Source organism: Papio anubis, chromosome 5 (genome assembly GCF_008728515.1).
Source record: "Papio anubis isolate 15944 chromosome 5, Panubis1.0, whole genome shotgun sequence".
Classification (NCBI taxonomy): domain Eukaryota; kingdom Metazoa; phylum Chordata; class Mammalia; order Primates; family Cercopithecidae; genus Papio; species Papio anubis.
In genome coordinates this window covers 92153824-92168492 of record NC_044980.1, presented here as the reverse complement: position 1 = coordinate 92168492, position 14669 = coordinate 92153824, and positions in this window count along the sequence as shown.

Below are 14669 nucleotides of genomic sequence, written 5' to 3'. Positions count from 1 at the left end.
TCTAGAATTCGGGACCTGATCAAATGTGAATACAGCCCATCTTTTCAAGATTGTCTTGTACTACTTCATTTCTTCCACCCATAATCTGACTAATAAATTTCATGCCTTAAAAAAGCATGCCTTTTTAAAAAACAATAATGAAGTTTTTATTTTTATATGTAACAAACCTGCACGTTATGCACATGTACCCTACAACTTAAAGTATAATAATAATAAATAAATTAAAAAAATAAAAAAAAAAATAAAATAAAATAGTTTTGCTAAAGAAAAAATAAATAAATAAATAAATAAATAAATAAATTCAATTAAAAATATTTTCATACGTTTTTGGTAGGATAAATTGGTATGCATGGATCTGTAGCCCCAAGCATGCCTTTTTATACCTTAGTATCGCCTGTGTGCTTTTGGGGGGCAGTTTTCTATGCCTGCAATGTCCTCCCTCACTTCCGCATTTCCTCTAGTCACATACTCAAATCAAATATATCTTTGGAGGCCCTGCTCAAAATTAACAGCCATTTTCCCTAGATTTTTCACTGCACACCACTTTAGGATGTAGTCTTTTCTTTATTCTCTATGACTCATTACTTCCTGCCTTGTAGCAGGGCAGTTGATTTAATAGGGCAGTTGATGGTAGAAGCCATTTCTGAGTAAATTGATAATCACAAACGCACCAAGACAAGTGCATTTATCTGGAGTCATTGTACAGTAAACAAATCCTCCTTGTGTTTTGGGGAACTCCACTGAAACCACAGACTATGCCTTCAAGATGAAAAAAAAAAATGTTACTAGTCCCCAGGGGTTAATTAAAGGGACATTGTCAATGGTGGTAGATTTCAGACAGTCCTGCTCATTTTTTTATATCTATTTACCATGTTGTTGTACATTTTTATTTTCCCTCAAATGTGTATTTCTCTCAGTGGAGAGCAGATCCTCCTGGGCCTTTAAAAATGATTTAATTCTTACTACCAAAAGCTCAGCAATCTTGAACAGTTCTGTCATACAAACCATAGCATGTGGGTCAGGATTGAAAACACTGCAGTGAGGACTCAAAAGTCTACAGAAATATCATTTGGCATGGAGGAATGCCATAAAATGAGGATGATTGTATGTGTTAGTAACATCCCTTTGGAGGGTCTATTTTACTCTTTCAGGAGTAGGGTGTTCCTTTAAGAAATAAAGGAGTTATTGCAAGTTAAGCAATAAGAATGCTGTGATTTTACAGGAGGTAATAAATCTAAACTTATACTGTTAGTATCCAAATTTAACAGCTAGGACTGTAATGGGAATTGCCTTTGTTGCCTTGGAACCCTATTTAAATGAAGATTTATACAGACATTTGGGGCATATAGATTCAAGGAGGTCATGCATATTGACTGAATAGCATCAGCCTGACCCATAGAAAAGAATCCCTTGGTCCTGTGAGAACTGAAACCATGAGAACATTTTTAAAACATAGCATACCTTCTGGAAGTTTTGTATTAAGCCTCTGGGTCAGATTTTACTTGGATTTTGATGTCCAGGTTATAAGGCCCTAAACACTTTTATTCTTAGAACCATGTCTTTACTAGTGTTTGTCATGAAGCTTAAACAGATTCTATGATTAAACTAATCGAAATGATATTTTATAGCATTGTTCTAAAGCTGAGAGATATTTCTTCTAATAAACTCATTCTTTTCAAAAATAAAAATAAAGCATAGCAGACCAATTCTCAGCTTCAAATAACTTCTGGAAAATCCCTGGTAAACACAATATGGTGGGGTGGAGAAATGGGATGTGGGTGTTTTATGTATGTATTATTCAGCAGCACCAGGAATAAGAAAGTTTTATTTAAGAATAAATACATTTGTCACTCCAGGATGCAAAGGGTTATAATTTTTCACAACTTATTTCATCTTTAAAATTTAAATATATTTCAGAAGTAAGAGGATACAAAAAATTTCAAAGAGGAAGTGGTCATTACATCATGGAACACAAAGAATACATTTACTACTAGGCAAGTTGATTGCTACCCAACAAATATTCTGTCACCAGTAAACTGAAAATGTTCCAATTTAGGAACTAAACTTGCTATTTTACAGGAACCATACACACTGATGAAAGATTATACACCTTAGGTCTCCTGGTTATTTATTTTGAAATTTTTGAATCTTCCCATATCCATTTGCTTTATCTATTCTGTATGAAGGAGTATAACAACATAATTTCAGCTACAAAGAATACCACTGAAAAGAAAGAAAAACTCCAAAGAGATAAACACAGTTTCAATGTGCTGGTGCAATATAATCATTGTAGAGGATATAGGAAGAGAGGAATTAGAATAAGAAATTGAAACACATTTTGTAAGTAGACAAGTACAGAAATGGGAAAGTGGCTATAAGGCTTGTGTAATCAAGAGAGACTTTTGAAGATGTAAGAAATTATAAGATGATGTGAATAATCCAACCAAAAAAAAATTTAGTCTGCAGAAAAAAGAGGGGAAAATTATTGTAGCAAATCCTTAAGTATGCAAAAGGGCGCATGCTCTGTTGCACAAGTTGGAGGTTGACTTTAGGTTAGGTGTGCAAAGACAACACATCCAGAGAACAAGAAGAAGCAAGAAAATATTGTCACAACACAAAAGTAGGCAGATATTGTGGTGGCAGCCCATGGTGGTCTTTTGTTTTTCATACAACAGAAATAAAAATTATCAGATGAGAGTGAGGATAAAAGGGAGGTTTGAGAAGTTTGAGAAGAAAAAATGTAAGAGACAGCCTCTGAGGTATCTGCCAATGATTCCTGCCTCCTGGTATTCATGTGTTTCTATAGCCCCTTCCCTTGAGTGTGGGCAGGACCTAGTGACACTTCTTATAAATAAAATACGGCAAAAAAGGGGGATGTCACTTCTAAAATTAGGTTATAAAAGAACCGTAACTTCTCTATTCCTCTCCCATTTCCTATGTTCCCCTCTCTCACTCTGTTTCTCTTCCTTCTTACTCTTACTTAAAGATCTCATAACAAGCTCCATGTTATAAGCTGCTCTTGAAGGACTGCACATGGCAAGACACCAGTGTCTCTCACCAAAAGCCAGGGAAGCCTGTGAACAATCATGAGCTTAGAAATACATCATCCCCATTGAAGCCTCAGAAGACTGCAGCCCTGGCCAACACACTGAAGCTTTGTGAGAGACAGTCAACTAAACTTCTCTCCGATTTTTGACCATGATAACCTGTAATATAATTAATGTTTGTTGCTTTATACTGCTAGATATTTGGGTAATTTTTTACACATCAATAGATAACTAAATTAAAGGACCACAGTAAATTGATGGTGATGAATTTTAAGTAAAACTGTATGAATGTGTGTTTATGTCCACTTATAGAGAGAGATATTTAACTAGGGTTGGGGTTTTGCCACATAGGTATGACAAAAAGAGAGGGGTAAAGAAGTTGAAGTGTTTGAAAGGGAATGATTATAATGGTTGATCGTGGAATTTATTTGGACAAGCGGGTAACTAAGGATATGAGAAAAGAGAAGAAAAACAAAAAGATAAAAAGATAGATTGTAATCCTGGTGGGGTTAAAGAATGTTTGGTTCAAAGCCCTAGAGGAAGTGAGCTAGAAAGGCAGATTGTGGTGGCTGCAAATCAGAAAATTTGAGATTGAGATTATTTAGGCTTTGTGTTGGCAATGACAAAGCCTACAGAGGCCAGTATAGAATAGATGAATATAAAATCACGAAGTCATAATAGAAATGAGTCAAATATGGAAAGAATGAGTTAGGAATAAAAATCTTCAAGAAATTGGAGAGTAACCCAGTTGTTGGTTGATAACTTCAACAATAATGGGTAGGGGAAATTCAATCTGATGGCATTAGGTCAAAAACTGCATTTTTCCAGGAGTCCAAAAAAGATTCACCAACCAAAAAGTGTCATGAAGGATTTTACTAAATATATTAAAAATTATTCAAAAATGTTATCACTGGATCACTTGGAACAAAAATACTGAGTAGTTTTCAATCTGCCCAATTTCCTCCAGGAAACTCTTCCCTAATGCTCAAATTCAGGATAATTAGCCTCAATGAGCACCTCAGACCTTCCCCAATAGAAAATTTATCAAAATATTTGGTGACTGTTGTGTTGTGTGTGCCCCTGATTAGATTATCTTATACATCTTAGCACTGTAATGACTATGTGTGTTACATTCCAGTTCTACCCAGTGAGCAACGTACTAAGACATTATTTAATGTACTAACATATTAAGTCATTCTTAAATGTTGTTGAATACAGAAACATAATTGATTTTCTGAAATCATTTTAAAAGCAAACATATAATGTCACTGTGTATTATTGAGATCTGTGTCAGGTACCATTCTACAACCTCTACACATAATGATTCATTTAAACCTAACAATCTCTATGAGACTAGTAACACTACTTATTATTCTAGATCAAAGAACACAGAGGTGGAAATGCTTGTTCAATATCACATAGTGAGAAACTGGGAGAGCCAGGACTCAAATCCACATAGACTGGAATCATTTCATCATCTACTCATTAAGGTAAAAACACATGACAGTGAAAAAGGTTCTTTAACATGGTCCAACACACACCATTTTGATCTCATTAGAGAACAAAGCCATTAATAATAGTAAGAGAATAGAAAAGAGATAGTAGAAACACTTCATTGATTCCAAAGTGTTTCAACTATCAATGATGAAGATTTATATAATTCAAACAACCTCAGTGATGCATGAAGAGGTGAAACATTGAATAAAAATATCAACATTTCTAGCATCATCAATCACTAAAAATGAGTTCACAGCCTTGAAGCTGTCTTTTAAAATATTTCTAAAATTGATTATTTAAACAAGGTAGGGAACAGAAATGAGCTGGACATGCCTGGTGATATTTGACTATCCTTGAACATAATTCTGAGGGAGATTAAGATGAAATAAAAACTAGTTTTATTCATCATCAAATAAAAAGGCTATCATCCTAAAATGGTATTTATATTAGGTTCTCAGCAAAATGAATTAACCCTTTAAATATTATTTTAAAATCTAACATTTTATTTATCCTTTTATACTGCCAGATATGTCTTAAAGTAGAAATTCTGCATCTCATCAGAAAGATGTAATAATTCAAGTTGTTTTTATACACTGTAAGTCATACATAATTGTCATTTTCTCTCATTCTCACATTGTCATCTAAGACTTTATGAAGGCTGCTATTGTTTAATGATATGAAAAGAGGATGGTTTGAATTATTCTCATTTCTCTCACTCTTCTTTAGAGATTCCAAAAGGGATACAAGAAACAAAGTTATTAAGGATTGTGGTGTCATTAAGATAGCTGATAAAACTGTACTGCAGTTTACTACTCTACAAGACCCATGTTTAAGAGATTATTGGAAGGAAATTGTATAAGGGAGAATGGTTTGAAAATGCTTATCATTCCTGGGGGCATATGAACATAAACAAAGAAGAAGGTGGAAAGTGCAGACTACTCTTTAGGATCCTCTATGCTTTGCATGAAAAATATCTGGTCATGTCATTATTAAGCTGTTTTACCACAGTACTAAATTAGTGATTTACGCATTTACATTTATAGGTAAAAAACTGAGCAACCAGCAGTAAATTAAAGAAGTAAAGTTGTATGTTTATTTGTAGAAAATTTTCAGAATTTTTAGAATTGTAGATGATTTGGGAAAAACATGATTCCTCACTCAAGAAACACACCAATAGTAGATAGTGTAACTATTAAAAATAATAAAAGAAGAGTTTTATAATACATTCATAAAATAAAAAAGAATAATATTGTTACACCTGACAGTTGAAAAATATTTTAACAATGATATTGATAAAGATAGTATATTTCTATTTAGGTACACATTACTTAAGCCTAGACATAAATACCATTTTCAGTATTGAAAATATCCTTGAGGATGTAAAGGACCTCTTCAAGGAGAACTACAAACCACTGCTCAGTGAAATCAAAGAGGACACAAACAAATGGAAGAACATACCATGCTCATGGATAGGAAGAATCAATATCGTGAAAATGGCCATACTGCCCAAGGTAATTTATAAATTCAATGCCATCCCCATCAAGCTACCAATGACTTTCTTCACAGAATTGGAAAACACTGCTTTAAAGTTCATATGGAACCAAAAAAGAGACCACATTGCCAAGACAATCCTAAGTCAAAAGAACGAAGCTGGAGGCATCACACTACCTGACTTCAAACTATACTACAAGGCTACAGTAACCAAAACAACATAGTACTGGTACCAAAACAGAGATATAGACCAATGGAACAGAACAGAGTCCTCAGAAATAATACCACACATCTACAGCCATCTGATCTTTGACAAACATGAGAAAAACAAGAAATGGGGAAAGGATTCCCTATGTAATAAATGGTGCTGGGAAAATTGGCTAGCCATAAGTAGAAAGCTGAAACTGGATCCTTTCCTTACTCCTTATACGAAAATTAATTCAAGATGGATTAAAGACTTAAATGTCAGACCTAATACCATAAAAACCCTAGAAGAAAACCTAGGTAATACCATTCAGGACATAGGCATGGGCAACGACTTCATGTCTAAAACACCAAAAGCAATGGCAACAAAAGCCAAAATTGACAAATGAGATCTAATTAAACTAAAGAGCTTCTGCACAGCAAAAGAAACTACCATCAGAGTGAACAGGCAACCTACAGAATGGGAGACAATTTTTACAATCTACTCATCTGACAAAGGGCTAATATCCAGAACCTACAAAGAACTCAAACAAATTTACGAGAAAAAAACAAACAACCCCATCAAAAAGTGGGCAAGGGATATGAGCAGACATTTCTCAAAAGAAGACATGCATACAGCCAACAGACACCTGAAAAAATGCTCATCATCACTGGCCATCAGAGAAATGCAAATCAAAACCACAATGACATACCATCTCACACCAGTTAAAATGGTAATCATTAAAAAGTCAGGAAACAACAGGTGCTGGAGAGGATGTGGAGAAATAGGAACACTTTTACACTGTTGGGGGGATTGTAAACTAGTTCAACCATTGTGGAAAACAGTATGGTGATTCCTCAAGGATCTAGAACTAGATGTACCATATGACCCAGCCATCCCATTACTGGGAATACACCCAAAGGATTATAAATCATGCTGCTATAAAGACACATGCACACGTATGTTCATTGCGGCACTATTCACAATAGCAAAGACTTGGAATCAACCCAAATGTCCATCAGTGACAGACTGGATTAAGAAAATGTGGCACATATACACCATGGAATACTATGCAGCCATAAAAAAGGATGAGTTCGTGTCCTTTGTAGGGACATGGATGCAGCTGGAAACCATCATTCTCAGCAAACTATCACAAGAACAGAAAACCAAACACCGCATGTTCTCACACATAGGTGGGAACTGAACAAGGAGATCACTTGAACTTGGGAAGGGGAACATCACACACCGGGGCCTATTATGGGGAGGGGGGAGTGGGGAAGGATTGCACTGGGAGTTATACCTGATGTAAAGGACGAGTTGATGGGTGCTGATGAGTTGATGGGTGCAGCACACCAACATGGCACAAGTATACATATGTAACAAACCTGCACGTTGTGCACATGTAACCTAGAACTTAAAGTATAATAATAATAAAAAAAGAAAGCAAAAAAAGAAAAAAAGAAAATATCCTTGAATGGTTTCCTTTCCCTATTAGTCCCTTAGAACACTTTGGTATATTCCACAGCAGCCTTAGCATAACATGTAATTATTCACCTTTGATATTTTTGTCAGAGAACAAAGGACAAGTCATATGAAAATATGGATGACATAAGCAAGACTTCTTGTATAAGTATATGCACATATATACCTGTGTGTGCATTATACACAAATGCATATGTATACAGGAGTATATACACACATGCTCATTATATAAACTCTTTTCATATACGTATATGGCTATAAATAAACGTGCAATTTAATTATAAGTAGAAGGAATAGATAAATAGATGAAAAAATTGAAGGAAGATTCAGGAAGTAAGAATATGTTTGAAAATATTACCAACAGAAAAAGATGAGAAGCATGCAGCTTCCTCATTTATACCCAAGAAAGCTAATTCTAAGTGTTAGCAAAAAATGTCTTTAGTAGTAAAAGACAAAAAGTTAGAAATATTTTATTATTGCTTGAATGAATACGTTTTTATATTACTGTCTCATCATGTCACCATAATGCTGCATATTACTTATATTTCTATCCAAGTGAAAAACCTCACAAACAACTGAGAATGCATCAAGGTAGTATATAATATCTCCATTGTTCTGCAAACCCCACAAAAAGAATGTAGTGCTGAGTAGAAATGAAGTCTTAATATGATCTGTTTTTCTTTCTGTAACAAGATTTGAAAGCAGGCTCTCTTTTGGTTTAGTAATTAATTTTTCTCACAACTGCAGACTGAATGTAGACATTTCTCTCCAAATTTCTCGTTTTTAAAACATTATAAACCTGTATTTACCTTTAAAATTAAATTCTGGTGTCCTTGGCAAAAACATATTTATACTATGGCTCCTGTGTACACGTGTTTACTGAAGTCACTCCAACAAATGGTGGTAAAGGCTGATGGCATATGGTTGGACAAATCAGCCATCATCTGCTAATTCATAAACTCATATGAACATCCTGCCCCTTGTCACTGTCCTATGTGGAAAATAGCCATGTTCTCACTAGTCACTCTTCCATAAACATGCTGAACAGCCACCTACTCGGGGGTATAGTTTAATCAGACACACTGTTTTCACTATTTGTTTCCCAAATGAATCATCAGCAAGAGACATATTGTTCAATGACACTGCCTCTGTCTTATATGGCTTTTTGAAGATGTGTGACCCCCATTTTGCTTCCAGCACTGTTACTGTAGAACTCAACTGTCATCATTCACAAGACCCCCCTTTTTTTTTTTTTTTTTTTTTTTGAGATAGAGTGTCACCCTGTGCTGTGACATGATCTCGGCTCACTGCAACCTCCGCTTCTCAGGTTTAATCGATTCTCCTGCCTCTGGCTCCCAAGTAGCTGGGATTACAAGCATGTGTCACTATGCCTAACTAATTTCTGTATTTTTAATAGAGATGGGGTTTCACGATGTTGGCCAGACTGGTCTCAAACTCCTGACCTCAGGTAATCCACCTGCCTCGGCCTCCAAAGTGCTGGGATTATAGGCATGAGCTACCACACCTGGCCAACTCCAATTTTTAATGATGATTCCAAAGTATAAGGTAAGGTGAAAAAACTGACTCATAACATCCTTTTGTCTTTGGGTGAATCCAAATTGACCTTCAAATAGTGTTCATGAAATATATTATTTTTAGCACATCATTTCCTCTATGTGTTGGTAGAAAAATAATAAAATTTGTGATAAAAAAAAAACATTCAGGCATTTAGATTACCAGGGCTAATCATATCTTTTTTTAGGTTGATCAGCTTAAAAATATATTCCCCAAAATAAGCTATAACCACTTGCTCATGACTTGTCACTACAGTCTTTGAAGAGAAAATACAAGTATGGTTTGGCAAACTAATTTTTGTAGCAATACCCTTTCTTGCTAAATATGTATTTAGACTCCATAAATTCTAATCCCAATGGTAATTTTTCAAGTCTACATCACAATTTATTACATTCTTTTTCTGTAACATGAAAAGAGCAGTCACAAAGCTCTTTTTCTTCATATGACAAGAACTAAATCATATTTTGCACTTTACTAATTTTGTGCAATTTAGATGTGATATATCTAACTAGAAGACGTGATTACATAGACATATGCTATCTAACTAGCTAGAAGCTCATTTTACTTTCTCTCTAAAAAAAAATGCCATTTTTTTTATTGGTAGCTGTATTTACAATCTTCTTGAAAATGTATTTATAATCTTCTTGAAAATATTATAACTTGTAACTGTGTTTATGCAAAGAGTTAAACTTTGAGTGATGACAGAAGAGCTTAGGTCTAAGAGAGGAAAGATAGATTTTGCACTTGATCTGGGAGAAAAGTTAATTCGAGTTTACCAAAAAATTAACCGTGTTTTCTAACGCAAAGTGTTAATGACTTATGAGACTTTCTTTGTAACTAAGTTTTATACAATGTTCTCAGGACTCAAGACAAGTAGATTGCCTGCTAATAAAATCTAATATGCAAGCTTGTGTGATTTGATTAAGTACTTTATTTTTTCCTTTTTGATGTTTTTGCAAAAATATCATACTAGAACATTCGCATCGCATGTGATTCTAAAAGAAGAGTCACATCTAAGTTTGCAAGAGGTTTGTTCATTATTTACAGTATAAAAATTATTCTGAGTTGTAGTACTTAGAATACAATTTGCATTCATTCTTTGGTGCTTTAAGGATTCCTTTAGAGCCATTTTGACATGTTTGTGAATCATGGCTATAGTGTTAACACAATAGTACAACAAAACACTAAAAAATTGCCAAACAAAAACATTGATATACAAAGGAAGTGAAAATACATTAGCCTACTTCAATCCAGCAAACATATTATCTCATGTAAAAAAAATTAATGTGTAGCCACTGTTTAAAAATAATTTAAAATATTTAAGAATTTCTGTGAAAATTATACTTAATTTTACATTTCAAATTTTAAATGAATGTTTAACATTTTAATGATCGTTTTTTTCTCTGAAACCAGCATATTGGGTTAGGATTCCTCAAATATTCCCAGGGACATTAAGTGTCCAGTACACTCTGAGAAACGCAACTCTGACATATAGTCAAATACTTCTGATCATTTACTATTCTGAAACTGACACTTTTGGTGGTCATATTTTTTCACAGTTACCTGGGGAATGTGCACTTGTATCTTTTGGTTATTTTTTTATTTTATAGACCTTTATGTTTGCTTTTTAAATATGTGCATAGAGCTCCAGATCAGCAGGCACCCTTCCTTTTAAATATTTTATAAATGTCATGCAATTTACTCTGTGCAGTGATAATCCCTTCTTGGACAGCAAATGTAAAAATTATAAAAGTGTTGGTATTGATTACTCTGGGATCACTAGTTATGTTTAATCCAAGTATTTGTAACACCTGTAAGCATTTTATATTCTGAATGTGAAATGAAAAAGCAGGAGCCAATATCCCTCTGAAGCCACTCCCCAAAGAGTATTTCACTGTTTGAGTAGAAAACCATTATGCAATAGTAAATTTTTGATGAACTTGTTATATATTGCCAACCATTCAGTATTCTTTAAAAATCTCACAAGATACTTTAAAAATAATGCACATTAAGGCACTTTGCTCTTTATCAATTCTAAAGAAATAATTAGTTTCCTCCCAGGTCCACATGTATTTACTTTGTTTCTGGACATGAGGGATCTTTGAGCAGACACTGTAAGTTCACCTTACTTTTGCCCAAACTCCTTTCCTAAAGCTGTGGCAATAAGCAGAAAAATCTGAGGGTGACAGCAAATCAGAAGCATCAAAAAATATGGGAAAAAAGGACTGAAAGTAATCTGACTTTTTTTTTTTTTTTTGAGACGGAGTCTTGCTCTGTCGACCAGGCTGGAGTGCAGTGGCCAGATCTCAGCTCACTGCAAGGTCCACAATTATTATCTCGAAGAAATCAGAACTCAGGCTTTCTTACACACATTTTACAGTTTAGTAATGTTTTTGCCTGAGACTAAGTGTAGAGGAGACACTATTCTGTCTTTTTAAAATACGTAGAGCCTCTGGGCTCTATCCATCCCCGTACCCTTCTCAGCATCATCACCACTCAGATGGTCTCTCAGGAGATTCCAAAGGGAACATACAAAGCATATAAAGTAGTACATTAAAAGACATATTCTTCTATTTCTTCATAAGAACCATTTGTGCTTTTTAAATTCCAAAATATTGCTTTCATTCAAGGTAGTTGCTTCAATAGTCAAAAGAAAATCTCTAGAAATCAGTTTCTCTTTAGTGCCAGAAAAATAAATCTGAATTGTGAATCTTTAGTAATGAGACTTCCAAAACTCAATACCCTGGATCACTGCTGTGTCCTTCCTAATGGTAACTTGGTATGCTATTCATGAGACCATGATGAAAATATATTTGAATTCTCTTAATTTTCCAGTGGCTTCACTCATTCTGAAAGCAAATGTAATATTTTACAATAGCCAAATCATTTGGAAACAAGCCTCAAGAAAAAGCATAACATTAACTATTTGGGATAAAAACCAAGGTATGCCTACAATGTAATAAGATGAATTTTCTTATGTGGTATGTGATCTGGCTCAAAAGATAATTTTTAAACAGAATTCAATATAGACAAACAATAGATCGATGATTGTGAATAGATAGGGATATTTCTCATCAACACCAGCATCATTAAAAGAGGTATACTGCCTCAAAGATAAAATTACCCCAGGCATGTTTACTTTTTCCAAACCAGTATTTTTACTGTGTAATCAACTTCTCCATCCATTTTCCAGATTTAAATGCATATAAAGAACCACCAAATTAATAGACGCAAAGAGGAGAATCTGATTCCCCAGCAACTGGAGAATTTTTACCTATAAACTCATACACCTACAAATAGCTTTTTTAATTCTTGAATTAAACCATGCACTGAACGATTCACAGTTTACTAAGAAATAAGAGCACAATGTACTCCAATTCGTTTTTACTTCCAGGACATTTTTATCAAAAATTATTTTTATTTACAAAATAAACACAACTCAAGGACCAAGAAACTGCTAAGAAGCATTACAAGCTTCTATAGTATTAGTCAAAAGATAGCAGATGTCATTGCTTAGTATTTTAAATAATTAAAGCAATAACTGTATTAACTGAAAAGGCAAAGAGTAATAAAAACTTCATTGTCTTCATCCCCCATGAATCCCTTAAAAAACTTAGGTAGTCAGACTCTCTGTTCCTGGCTTAGAGACTTAAATAATATTAATTGACCTAGAAATGTGTTAAATGGTGAGTTAGTGTGTCCTCAGACATAAGGCACACTGTATAATTGCTACAAGTGAAATAAATTTAAGTATAAAATGTGACAACTTTAGAAAAAAAGCACTACAGGAAAATGAGTTCTAATAAATAGTAATTTATTTTCAAGCGCAAGTAAGTTCATTGGAGCAGTTTATGCCCTAGAGAATTCTATCCATAAATGGGAATAATAAAACTCCACGATATTATTGAGGCATTTTAAAATATAAAAGGTAGCAACGCCAAAGTACAGGTCATGAAGGATGAATGAGAAGAGTTTTGTTCTGAACACATACCTGTATAAAGGCAAGGAAAACATTAAACTTATAAATGTATGAATGTGAATTTTGGTATCTTCACCTTCCGCAACCCCAGTTCATGGAAGGAAAACATTATGGGCAACATTAGTTGAGAAGAACCACTCATTAGTAAGCACCATCTTCCCAGATAGCTATGTTGGCAACTGCCAACATCACCTTTTCTCAGCACTTCTGAACAAAATCTGTCCAGAGTGCCTGTTTGGTATTCAGGACAGAACAGCCTTTGAAGAACTTTCTGTACTCCCCTAAAGGCCATTTTTCATCCTCAATTCAAAGGACCTAAACTTTCTGGCAGACATTCACTTTTATCTTTTTAGTCTACTGTGGACTATTGCAATTACCACAAGTGTACAGGGCCGTAGAAAAAGGAGTCTTTTGCTTGATTTTCCCTGTATTTATTTACTTCCATTAAAACTTTCTGCCCAACTAGGCATTTCTTTTTCATTCAGCTGACACATTTGTTCTCTCTCATTTTTTCTCTTTTCTTTTCTGTTGGCAACAGTTTTACACTTTGATTAACAGCACTTACATACCTAAAAATCATTCCGTTGATTGCAGAGGGGACAAGATTATTGCAAAAGCAGAGATGAATAAGGAGCCATCTATTTTTACTACCAGTTAAAAAAGCAACAGGAGGCCAACTTCCTATCAACCAGCACCACAATTTCTTTACTTACAGAAGAAATCAAATTAAGCACATTTATTTGTTCAGCTTTTGGTGAATGTACTGGTGTCTCAAAGTATTGAGGTCAAGTACTCACAAGCTCTAATCAGCCACCATATTAAACAGTCTTTCCAGGGGTTGCTTTTTACTCCTGAGTCTCAACAAATACTGCAATTTATTTTGTAAATAAAATAACCCTGCTTTTAGACAGTCCTGCCCTACAATGAAGGAGAAAATTAATCTTTCCTGAGAAGTGGTTTATACCGTGGCCAGAAGAACAAGGAAGAAGCCAGCAGCCACAATCGCCACTCAGAAACTGGAATGCATCTCCTGACGTGTGCAGGGTAGGAGCAAGAGAGAAGGACGAGCATGCCAATAAAAGCTCATTAGTGATGACAAATCATGCAGGGTCCCAGAGTAGGACTGCACTCATTTACAATTTAAGTCTCTTAATGAGAATTTAATGTACTTTCTTATTTTGTCACATGTTTCGTTACAGTTCTGTTCCCCTTGAAGAGTATCCAATATGATCTTTTTATAATATAAATTAAACTACAAAGAGAATACAAAGGGTATATTCTGTGATCAGCAGAAAGGTAGAAGACACAAAGAGGAAGTATTTCACAAATAACAGGCTAGCCTCCTAGGACAGGATAACAGCAGCCTGCTTACCTTGGTTGCAATCTTTACACCCATATGAGAAAAATTAGCCTT